Here is an 8,939-nt window from a genome sequence, read left to right as displayed (position 1 = left end):
ACTAGTCTTTAGGACTCCAAGTGTCGTCCCTCCGTAGATAGTCCACAGCACGTCCGGATCCGCCTTAAGATTGACCAACTAGAATCGCCCTTAAGGTACTATTATTTTCGGCTAAAATGGGCAAGAGTTATGGCTGATTTTTCTGCTTAAAAATCTTAGTTTTGAATACTTGAAAACTTATGTATAAATAATGACCCCTAGGCCCTTATTTATAGAGGTATGGAAAAGGAATTGTAATCCTACTAGGATGTGGATTTGTTAATTAGAACTTTATTAGGACTCTAAATAACAAAGCAATTCTAATAAGATTAGGATTTTAATCTTCGCACGAATCCCAATAGAATTAGGATTTCCGGCATACGCATCGCACAAGCCGTGCACCCGCGCAGGCCTTGCGGCCCACGACAAGCGCACAGCCCATGTGCGGTGCTGCGTGCGCGCGCGCGCCCTTGGCTGGGCCTGGCCTTGCGCTGGGCCTGGTCGAGGCGTGCGTTGCGTGCGGCTCGCTGGGCGATGGCCTGGCTTCGTGCTGGGCCTTCGTCTAGCGGGCCTTGTCCGATGCTAATTCGTACGATACGCTTCCGATTAAATTCCCGATTCCGGAATTCATTTCCGATACGAACAACATTTAATATTTCCGATTCCGGAATTAATTTCCGTTTCGAACAAATATTTAATATTTCCGTTTCCGAAATTAGTTTCCGATTCCGATAATATTTCCGTTTCTGACAATATTTCCGTTTCCGGCAATATTTCCATTTCCGATAATATTTTCCGATACGTACCATGTTTCCGTTTCCGGCAACATCTACGACTTGGATAATATTTATATTTCCGATACGATCCATATTTCCGTTTCCGGCAATATCATCGTTTCCGGAGTATTCATTTCTTGCCTGTGACGATCTCAGCTCCCACTGAAACCAAGATCCGTCGATTCCGAATATCCATAGATGGAGTATTTAATGCCATTAAATACTTGATCCGTTTACGTACTATTTGTGTGACCCTACGGGTTCAGTCAAGAGTAAGCTGTGGATTAATATCATTAATTCCACTTGAACTGAAGCGGCCTCTAGCTAGGCATTCAGCTCACTTGATCTCACTGAATTATTAACTTGTTAATTAATACTGAACCGCATTTATTAGACTTAACATAGAATGCATACTTGGACCAAGGGCATTATTTCCTTCACTATTGCCCAGGAAAAGGAGCCTACGAGCCACCAGAAGCTCAAACACGGACTGCAGTGATTTCACAAACTTCGACAAATGGTTGAACGGAAAGAAATTGAGATTTGCAAGGTTGGAACTAACGACAACGTCGCGGATCCATTGACTAAACAGTTTCCATAAGTGAAGCACAACGCACACACTTAACAACCATGGGAATCAAGCATATTGGAGAATAGCTTTGACTTTCTTAAGTTTTGTTTTAGAACATTTGTTGGATTTGTGTTTAAAACAATTGGTTTAACCATTTTATATTTATGAAATTTTATGTTTCATATTCATTTAATTTGTGTCTAGTATTAAATGATAAATGTCCAAGTGATTCAAAACATTCAAATGGGATATCAAGGATGGATTCTTTGATAAAGAAACACCCATAAGTGAACTTGAATATTGAAGTCACAAAAGATCCCTAATACAGGTCATTGAAAGGTTAGACGAACAATCACTAATGAAGATTAGATTGTAAGTAGATTTATAGTTCAGTTTCTTGAAGTAAATGAGACTTGAATGTCGTAAATGTTTTGCATTGATACTTAATGGAATTCGTATCGGATTGACAATGAGAACACTTTAAGAGATTAAAGTCATGTAATAAGTCATTTTCATTAATGGTGATTAGAACTATTCCTCAAAACATGTTGCTCGAAGATTAGTTCAATTTGATGCTCGCTAAACGTCGCACCATAAAAGGACACTATAAGAGCAGTATTCAAGTGTATTATACCAAAGTAAGTATTCATAGACTACAAGATTGGATTATCTTCATATGTTTGATAGGATATGGTGTTGTTGTGTAACAAGGCCTCTCGGAGAGTTATATACTGTGAAAATGCATGACCGTTCTCAGAATGGTTAAGGCTTAACCTTCAGTAAAAGTTTAACAATTGAACTTAGTAATCCGAGAAACACTTCTTGACCTAATAAGGATGGCTTGAATCTTACCTTATGTTCAGCAAGTAACACTAAGCGGCAGAGGAATGCGAATGCACACTTGTCTAAAGGACAAGTGGGAGACTGAAGGAAATGTATCCTTCACCTGAGGTGCATTAGTCTAATACCGAGGTTCATATTAATTACGAATAATTAATTCAGTAAGATCAAGTGATAGGAATAACTAGTTGGAGAATTAGTTCCGATCAGTGAGTTCTAATCCTTATTACGCTCACATCTTACTCTTGACTTAACCTACAAGGTCACACCAATGACATAAAACATATCGTTGGATTAAATGAATCAGAAATTCATTTAATGGCTTTGTGGGAAGTTAGTTCGGAAAACATAACTATACGATAAGACATTGGATCGGAATCGTATATCGTATTGTGTATATTCGTAAGCTAAGCGAAACCAATAATCGTATCATACGACGGGGGATCGTATCGTACTATATGATAAATAAATTGACTTAATGCAATTAGTATGCAACACGAAGGGCAGCCCACGAGCCGAGTCCACGAGGCACTCAAGGCCCATGGGGCGGCAACGCCTGCGCGCAAAGCAGCAGCAACAACGACAAGCCAACCCATGGATATGTCGCTCGCGCGCGCTGGGCTAGCATAGCAGCAACAACAACGATGCACGAGTCAGCAGGCTTGGGCACGGCCTAAGGCCCATTGTCGTGCAGGCTATCCGTGTGTTTGTGTGTGTGCTGGTCGGCCTTGGCCCTTGTGCTTTGATCGGTTAGCAAATATACTTAATAGGTTATTTTAATAACCTAATGCTAAGTTTTCCAACAGAACGAATCATACACAAACCCTATGCATCCTTGAGAACTCTAATTCTCTTGGTGCCTCCAAACTGTGTTCTTCCCTAAAAGTGAAAACCCTTGATTAAGATCTAAGGCATCAATACTCACGGCAGATCTGCACGTGTCGGTGGACTTAGTTGAGGAACTCCGATTGGAGTTCTCGTTCGTGTCCGTAGACTAATACGGGAGTACACGCTACAAAAATATGTATTGCTTAAACTATACTTTATACATGCATTCTGGAATTGTGATTGTTCCGCTATTATGTTAATTTGATTGAATGTGAATCTCATGATATAACCCCATGGAGCTATTTCTCTTGCCCTGTTTCCAACCCACTTGGTCTCCTGCACACATAATATGTTAATTCTTCTCCTTCTCATAACCTCTACTAATTCGATTGATCTCCTGTAAAAGAGTCAATGTTACAAGTCCCAAATTGCATCCTACTACACTTACCCTTACCCTTACCCCTACTCTTACCATGAAACATTGGGTAGTTAACACCACCCTCGAGTGGACTCGGTAAAAAGAAAATAAGAGATAAATTTTGCCAGGAGTTAAAATAGATCAATAAAGACTCAGTAAAAGATAATAAAAGATAAATTAATTAAGAGTCAACTACCAACCTCTATATCATGATAGCTATACACGATTTTACCCCATAAAAAAAGTAACAAATTATTCATTCTTCCTTTTTTACTTTATTGACCCGTGCATCGCACGAGCTTTAATTCTAGTTACATAACTATATGCCACTACGGCGCGCTCCTAAAGCATGTGCATATACGACGAATAAAAAGACAACATAACTATATATATTAATAACTCAACTTCAAGCACTCTCAAGCCCATAGAAGAAACTAGCTAGCCCAACTAGTAGGCCGCTTCAATACAAACATAAAACGTGGTCTACATATTTAAACCACTCCTTCTATCTCCATTCTACCAATGTAGGATAATTTCCAACGACAAAACTCACCATGTAATATAGACTACTCTAACAACCCCATCTTGTGATTTAGAAGTCACAGGGTCGAGCTTCATCAACTGCGAAAAACATGGGGGTGGTTCAAGCGAAAACCTACATAACTAGGTTAGCTAACCTGTGATAAGTGTTGATTCATTAGGGTCTTTTCTTCTTATCTAATATAAACAAAACATATGTACAGAGACGACTACACATTTGTAAAACATACGTAGAAGCTACAAATTTGTCAAGAAGTGTTAGGTGCAAAAGACTAGGGAGTACACCGTATTTCACAAAATTATTACTCCGTACCCTACTAAGTGACGAATTTTCTGTTATTTGGAGGGTAAATGCCAAATTTCTGTGTGTTTTTAGCACTAGTAGAAAGTAGTGGGGAGCAGTAAGGGAAGATTGAGAGAAAGTTGAGTAGGCAACAAACTACGTACAACTACTTAAAATGGTCCAACACCTAATTAATCCCTTTATAGGCCTCTTTTAATCTTTGCTCGCTCTTCTTTCTCTCTTTTTTCTTCCTCTTTCGACGAGAGGAACCATCAAAGTCACAAGCGTAGCTACCTTTGGACGAGTGTTAGTTCCTCCATCCACACTTGACACTTTCATACAAATATTTATTATCTTTTGCTAAAGCTTGTGCTACACGCTTTAAAAACAAGATTACCTGATTTAGTTGATGGTATTTACTTAAGATAAGACCCGTTTGTCAATTGCAGATCTGATCTTGAACAATTTAACTAGGATGATGACCAATAGAAGAATAAGCATATGTATAGATTTATACAGTTATACTTAAATTTACGGAACCTAAAGGTACATTCCTAATGATTATCAAAATAATAAAAGGTACATTCCCAATTAAGATTTGCCGATTTACCTTATTGTTTCTCTTTCTTTATTTACTAGATTTTTAGCCCGTGCGATGCACGGATTCTATTAAATTTTTAAGTTAAAATAAAACTATTACATATACCAACTGTTATTTATATATTAGGTTAGATAAGTGTTTGATGTTAAATTAAATTTATTTTAGATTTATTTTTTAATTATTAGAGTTTTTGATTTTGATTGGAGTTGTATACCTTAGTAATTAATTAATTAATTAAAATATATTTTTTAATTCAAAAATAAATTAGAAATCTTATTTTTTATTGGCCGAAACCATTAGTAATCCTATGTGGCGCACTAATAGTTTAGCAAATATGCCTCTTTTATATATATAATATTAGATTAACAAAAAATTAAACAAAAATAATCTTCAACGTACACCTAAATTCATCTTTTTTTTTTTTTTGTTCTTGTCCTTTTTTTTCCTCTTTATTTTTTGAGGGCTTTATTCACAATAAATATAGATTAATTTTTAAAGTGTGTTTCTCGAACCTAATCACATTCGCTCCTTTAAATCCACTAAGAAAAAAAGCTAAAAGTAATCCAATAATTCCATTGTAAACAAAAAGAAAAAGAAAGATTCTTAATCAATATAAAATACGCTTACATATATATGTATACCATATATTCCATTAGGAAATTTCACTCCTTTGCACTAAATAATTGTTTTTTTTAATGATAATACTCCATATCGGAGATATTTTTGTAAATATCTATGATACTCCAAAATTAGGCTATCTATTTCAGAAACACAAAATAAAAATTAACACTATCGTTAAAACTAAATCACGTCTTCCATAAGAGCGTGGATCGACGCGAGTATAACACTATTTCCTCGTGTACTCAATCAATAAAACCTCCTCACGAGTGCATGACGACGCGTAGACAACATCAAAGCGTCCCCATAGGGCCTTACATTTTCAAACACATATTCATAAATTAGCGTCGGTGGCTAAAATTGTTTTAATTTTCAGAAAATAGGATTTCCACAAAATATATTAAAATTAATTAATAATTCAAAAAATGCATTAATAACAAAAGGTTTTGAGCAGCTCCTTACAATTGGTGGGATCCCCTTTTATGAGAAAATCAGAGATTATTATGAGACGATACCAATTTTAATTTTAAGGTCCCTCATATTTTTCAAATAACAATTATCAAATCACATTTCTTTCACCAAACTCCTGTCACTCTCATAAATCTTCAAGATTTTATTTGTTATATTATTGGTGGGGTTACTATTATTCTTTTTCTTTGGTAATTTCTTGGAAATTTTATTTTTATGCCAATTATTGTAATTTGTGAAACAACCGACGAAACTTGTAAAGTTTATGAAAAGTCGGCTTTTAACATGTACTTGTAGCATTATAAAGAGCATGGACTATATGTCAATATTATCAAATTTTATCATTTTTTAACAAAGACTTGGCATTACCTAAGTAAAAAGTTCAAACCACAACAAAATAAGAGCAATAATAAGGGGACTTTTATTTAGGGTACTTAATTTATATTTTATGACACCTAAGCACCAACTCCAAATAAGAGTTTTCTCTTAAAAATTGTGGAAATGGAGTAACTCTTAACACTATCTCTTATTCTCTCTTGCCCTTTTTTTTATTTTATTTTTTTACAAAAATAATGATGTGGCACTAGCTTTTACTTGAAAGAGGTAGCTCTTATTTCAGAACTAGGTTAGGTCCCGTGCAACACACGGTTATTACTAAAATATTTTATTATTTCAATAGTATCTAAATAAAAGACTGTGATAATAGGAAAACGTGAAAGTAAAAAAATATATGCAAAAGTATGAATTCATAGTGTATAAAATAAATATCCAAATAAGCTAAATATGCATATTAGTACAATACTGAGTACAAATTTAAGGATTATATAGTTGTATACTTACCACTTATTATTATTTTAATTAACATCTGTACTTACTGTGTATTGTTATTAGACTAAAATTAGAAATCAATTCTTCAATATTTTATAAATTAATTAAAAAGTTATAACAATACATAAATAAAATCAAATTATAAAAGAGAAAATTATATTGATTTATCTTTCCTCCAATAATATATCATGTACTACGTAGTTACATTTATGGTTGTGAGAAATAATTCCCCTGACTTTAATTGATTGTGTATTGTCAGTATATATACAAACTACATGTTGTACAATAGCGTGATATATATGAGGCTATTTAGGAATCTAATTAATACATAATATTTACAAAATAACTGCATATTCTATCACACCGCCGCAGTCGAAGCGGAAGATTGTCGTACGCTAAGACTATCCCGAAAATCAATAAAAAGTACGCATGGAAGACCTTTTGTAAAAATATCACCAATCTGGTGGCGGGATGGTACATGAAGGACATCAGTATATATAAAAACTATCTGTTGTACAATAGAGTGATATGAGGCTATTAATTAGGAATCTAATTAATACATAATATTTACAAAATAACTGCATATTCTATCACACCGCTGCAGTCGAAGCGGAAGATTGTCGTACGCTAAGACTATCCCGAAAATCAATAAAAAGTACGCATGGAAGACCTTTTGTAAAAATATCACCAATCTGGTGGCGGGATGGTACATGAAGGATATCAGTATATATACAAACTATCTGTTGTACAATAGCGTGATATAATATTTACAAAATAACTGCATATTCTATCAATGGTAATTCAATTATATTTTATTTCATTTTTATCTTAGTTTCCTAAAAAAATGCAAAAGTATAATCTTTTAAAAAAGTAAAAATAAATAAATAAGTTTGGCGGGAAAAAATCGCACCAGGAAATGACACGTGTCATTCCTGGTGTCTCTTTTAGTATATATAATAGATTCTTTTACAATCTCCAAATAAGAGACTTTCATTACATACCTAATAGCTAGCTCTAATTTTTCTCTCTCTCCTTATGAGTCATCTAAGAGCTCCCCACTATTGTTGCTCTAACATTAATTGGGCTTACATTACAAACTTTAAAAACCAAACTAGAAGTAAATCGTCCTCTTGTTGGCCTTTGAACGTTTGATCAATTAGCAGATACTACCTCCGTTTCAGAAAGATTACAGTTACTATTTGTACAAATATTAAGACAAAAGTAGGGAAGTTGATTTAATATAATAAAATATGGTTAAAGTAATAGAAATATGTAAAAAAAAAAGGGTAGGTGTAAGTAAAAAATGAATAAAGTAAGAGAAAGTGAGTAGAAATTGGTAAATATTGTGGGGTAAAAAGGGTAAGGTAGTAAATTTTCATGTCAACAAATAAAAAAATAAAAGTGTAAAAAATATTATGAAACATACTAAAACGGAAAGCGTAAAGATTTTTTTCAAACGGATGTAGTAGTTCTGTTATAAACCTCGCAGGGCGAACCCTACAAATCTACAATACATATATTTCCTACATTTTTCCACTTTGGAAGAAGCATGGATAATAACCATTGATGTAGTCCCATGTAGTGGCGGAGGGAGGGGGGCAAGCAGGGACGGTCGCCCCCCAAACATTTTTTAAAAAATAGAATTAATAGAGAGATGACCAGTAATTAATAAATAAGTATATCGCTAAATGCTCTTTGCTTTGGTGGTTATTGTTGTTTTAGTAAGTGTGGATCCTTAGGTCAAGGGTTCAAATCCTACCCACAACTATATATCTATTTTTTAGCTTCATTTTTTTTCTCGCCCCCCCAACATACAATTACTGGCTCCGCCACTGGTCACATGATAACATGTGGAGCTTGAGAGACAAAGCAAACCACGAAAAAAGTAACATCAGGCGAAAAGGAACTTGAAAACTCCCATTAAAAGGAAGAGACATGAACACGGTAGCATGTAATCAGTGGCAAAGCCACGTGGGTGCAAAGGTGGTCAACTGACCACCAAAATGAAATTTTATTAAAAAATATTACTAATTTTAGTTGTTGACTGCATATATGTATTTATGGACTGTATATTTATTGGTGTTGATTGTATATTATTATTCGTTGAAAGTATATTCTACGATTGATGATATATTAAAATGCAATATTGTTTATTTAATTTGTAAGTGATTGATTGTATATTTATTAGT

This window comes from Spinacia oleracea, chromosome 3 (genome assembly GCF_020520425.1).
Source record: "Spinacia oleracea cultivar Varoflay chromosome 3, BTI_SOV_V1, whole genome shotgun sequence".
Lineage (NCBI taxonomy): Eukaryota > Viridiplantae > Streptophyta > Magnoliopsida > Caryophyllales > Amaranthaceae > Spinacia > Spinacia oleracea.
The sequence above is the reverse complement of the archived record's forward strand: the minus strand, read 5'-3'. Positions refer to the sequence as shown.